Source organism: Odontomachus brunneus, unplaced genomic scaffold (genome assembly GCF_010583005.1).
Source record: "Odontomachus brunneus isolate Ranch 3 - 2012 unplaced genomic scaffold, Obru_v1 Obru_scaffold_067, whole genome shotgun sequence".
Classification (NCBI taxonomy): Eukaryota; Metazoa; Arthropoda; class Insecta; order Hymenoptera; family Formicidae; genus Odontomachus; species Odontomachus brunneus.
The window spans coordinates 1499184-1503713 of NW_022639517.1; the positions used below are offsets into that span (position 1 = coordinate 1499184).

General features: G+C 28.0%; 1 protein-coding gene across 12 annotated transcripts in view; it reads right to left on the reverse strand.

The window, feature by feature from the left end:
* Window positions 1–4530, reverse strand: part of LOC116846699 (rho guanine nucleotide exchange factor 11) — a 660614-nt gene that overhangs the window by 387041 nt on the left and 269043 nt on the right. The gene's annotated exons all lie outside the window — the stretch shown is intronic.

Sequence of the window (4530 nt, forward strand, 5' to 3'; positions counted from 1 at the left end):
CAATATCAATTTAATTAACTTAATATCAATATTTAAATATTGACGAATATTAACTCTCAATACTCAGTATTCATCAATACTTAACTCACTCAATACTTCAGTATTGACCAATACTAACTCTCAATACTCAATATTCATCAATACTTAACTCACTAAATACTTCAGTATTGATCAATACTAACTCTCAATACTCAGTATTGATTAATATTAACTCTAAATATTCAGTATTATAAATTAAATACTAAATATTACAACTTCAATACTACTTAATATTGAGTCTCAATTTTTCCGTAAGGGATTAGAAGTCAAATAATAAAAAAAAGAGTCGGCATTAGACCGATTGTAGAGTGAAAATGAATGCTACTATGACATTTTAATGCCAACTCTTCTTTCTTTGAAATTGAAAATGAGATTGCTACTTGACAAAAATCTGAGATTTTTAGATGGCGTCGTAACAATTTTCATCACTGCACTCGAGAATAAATTTAATTAATTTTTTAATTTTTCTCCAAAAGTAAATGATGCTTCGTGTTTATACTCGACATTTAAATTTAAGTGGCTTCTAAATACCATATCCAGTGAGGAAATGTCACATTTTCAAAACTTATGTAAAGCGGCTATAGACGAGCTTGTGCTTCTTGAAACGTCAATTATCTCTGATTCCAGTAAAGATGAATTTTTTATCTTCAATGTATCTAATAAGCAGCAATTGAATGCAAATATGGAATTGATTTCTTTTTTAATGATAAACAAAAAAACGCTTGATTCATTAAATAAATACCTGCGTGTGAAAAAAGCGTTTATAAAATTTAATACTAATCTGTGTTCTTCTGCTCCTGTAGAAAGACTATTTTCTTTTGCGAGGTTTATACATTCGCCTACTCGTGGCCTTCTGTCTGATAAAATGTTTGGAACATTGTTGTTTTTGAAAGGCAATAAGAATTACCAAAATAATAATAAATAGAGTATACTCAGTATATCGTATATTATGTCTCTACTAAGTCATATATGTTGCTTATTGTTTTTATTTTATAAAGTTTATGAAGTTAAATAATTTTATTTTTGACAGACTAACAAAGCGTACTCTATAATACATCATTAAATTACCATATTGTGTTATTATTTTATAATAATTATTGTTTTATAATAATTTGTATTTTATAAAAAGTGTTTGAGTTAAAATTAAAAAATTTATCTTTCAAAGTGCTGCTTTCAACTTCTGATCTTATTTTCATACGATTCTATACTATATACTTAATATTAAAGTAATAGTAATAAGATTATCTCTCACATAGTACATAATATTACTGAAATATTGCAGTAATATTACAATATCGTGCCAATATTACATTAATATTGCAATATAATGGCAATATTGCAGTAATATTTTTGTGAAACTTGTAATATTACGTGCTATGTAGAATATTATCTATTAATTAAAAAATAAAATCAGATTTAAAGAATAACTCTATTTAAAAGTATTTATAAAGTATTTAAATACAACTAGTATTTAAATATACGTTAAAACCATAGTATTTAAATAGTATTTAAATATATGTCATAACAGTATCTTGTATCTTGTATTTGAATATTTTTATTTAAAGTATTTGCCCAACCCTGCATATGGTATATCTATGTACAAAAATAAAAATGATCTATTTAAAAAAAAAGAATGTCATTTTAAATGTAAAAGGTATGTTTAAAAAATATGTAAAAAGTATATTTAAAAAATATTTACTTGTTTTAAGAGTAAGTAAAATACAAATAAATTATTTGGTAAATTTAAATAAATTATTTTCTGATAATAAAAGAAACTTTAATTTGAAACACAAAAAAGATACTTTTAATATTAGAAAAAAATTTATTTAGATTCATAAAATGATTCACTTGCATTTTATTTATTTTTAAAACAAGCAAATATTTATTTAAACACAGTTTTTACATTAAAAAACTAATTTTCTTCTTGTAAGGAAATTATTGCTTATTCTTACAAATTTAAACTAATTTGTAAAAACTGATTAAATTATTTGCTTGTTCTTATATATACATATTTTAAATCAAAGAAATCATTTTCTTTTATTTAGAAATTCATAATTTTACAACTCATTTTACACATTTAAAAAAATATTACTTTATATTTATTACATGTTTTCTAAAATCTAACAAATATTTTTTAAGTTAAGAAATTATATTAACAAAATAAATTTCTTTAATTTAAAGAGTTTTTTTTAGTGTACACTACCAATTTAAATTTCGATTGTCTTATTTCTTCATTAATTTAATAATTATAAATAATTACATTTATTTTTCATATATAATATTTATGGAAATATTTACAAAATATTACTACAAATATTTATTTTTTGTTTACCATAGATATTATATAAAATATTTAGTCTATATTTTAATAATATTTTGAATAATGATTTTGATACTCACCCCCCTTTTATTTACATAAAATAAAATATTACTATATATATTTATTTTTTGTTTACCTTGAATAGTCTTATAGTCTTATAATACTTTATTTTCTACATCTGCTTTTACACAACCGTGAAGTTCTTTAATTTATATATTTTTCTTATTTTACATATTTTTCTTTCCTATTATATATTTTTCTTTCCTATACGCCTTTTCTTTATTCCTTTTCGCTATTTTAACCTATTTAATTCTTAAATCTACTCCTTTCCTTTCGCCTTTTTCCTTCTTATCCTAGGTATATCTTAACCTATATACTGGCCAATTCTATTTTTTTGGATTTCGTATCCTTAGATTTCTTATCTTATACTACTCTCGGATGTTTGCCAGGCCTTCCAAGAGAAGTGCGAGAGTACGAAAATTTTTCGTTCCTCTGGGAATCGAACCCGGGCCTCTAGCGTGGTAGACTAGTGTCTAGTCCACTGTGCTACGCTCGCACTCTGTTTACCTTGGATATTGTATAAAATATATTGTCTATATTTTAATAATATTTTGAATAAGGATTTTCATACTTTCCCCGCCCTTCCTTTATGTACATAAAAAAATACTTATAAAATATTGTCGTGCCCGTGTTGCCAGGACACGAAAAGAGTTCGAGATCGGTGATGCGGGCGCGGCAGGGTGTGTGGCGGTGGAAAAATTGTAGTAAAGGTTTTGACTACGCCTTGTAGTGTTAAATATAAAAAAGGTTTATTTAAATTGTACACTTGTATGAGTTTTAATTACTACTCCCGTACTTATGAGTTAATATGCGAACCGCGCGTAAGTCACGTATGACGCGTATGTCGCGGCGAGAGACCGAGATGTTAAGCCTGACGCGAGTGGTCTCTCCGCTTTTTTATAGTATTGTTTTAGACTTATCGGAGGGGGTGCCTGGCGACAAGAACATTACCATATTTGGTAATGGTTCGATGCGTTTGGAATTGAGGTCTTAAATGCGGAATGTGCAAGGTGGTGCTTATCGCAGCACTTGCACATCGCTTCCTTGTTGTGGTGCAATCGAAACACTTCCTCGAGAAGTGTTTCGAAAGCGCTGGTACTATTCGCGATTATAACAATATTTATATAATAGTTTTTAAAAATAATTCGAAATAAATATTTATATATCATAAATATTGTGTGCTGTCTGGGATACAAGCGATTAGAAAAACTAAATAACTCTACAATACAAATTATTGTTGGATCTTTGTTAGTAATTACAAGTATTGCCATTGTTAAAACTGTTACATCCGCTAAACAAAAATTATTTTATTCTGACAAAACCAATGAGATATTGTGCAAGGTCGGTAACTTTTATTCTTCTAATTATTCTCATATAACCTACAAATAATCTCATTATACCTACAAATAATATATGTTGCTTGCTTGAAATGATACTTAAAAAATATGTAAATTTACCTCACCGAAGATCACAGGTATATTATATCTTTAATTAATTGTATATAGAAAAAGACTGATTGAAATATATATACCAGGTCTGTAAATATGAAACCGGAATTTGCCCATAGATGGCCCTAGCTGTCAATGTAGTCAAACCGCGTCATTGGCGCCATTTCCTTGTTAACATCTCTGACAAAGATTTTCAACTCACAACAATACAAGTTTCATACAACAGCATAGTTTGTAATAGTGTTGAACATGTCGAATTTTGTACCTGGAAACTACGATTTGCGAACAGCATTGATTTTCTGTTACCATTTGAAGAAAACTGCTGCAGAATCGCATCGAATGCTTGTCGAAGCTTACGGTGAGCATGCTCTTGGTAAATCACAGTGCTTTGAGTGGTTTAAAAAATTCAAAAGTGGCGATTTTGACGTAAGAAACGAAGAACGTGGAAGACCACCGAAAAAGTTTGAAGACAGCGAATTGCAAGCATTGTTGGATGAGGATAACACTCAAACGCAACAACAACTTGCGGATCATTTAAATGTGACACGAGAAGCCGTCTCCATACGTTTGAAAGCCATGGGAAAGATCCAGAAGATGGGAAAATGGGTTCCAGATGAACTAAATGAAAGACAGCAGGAAAACCGAAAAACCACTTGCGAAATG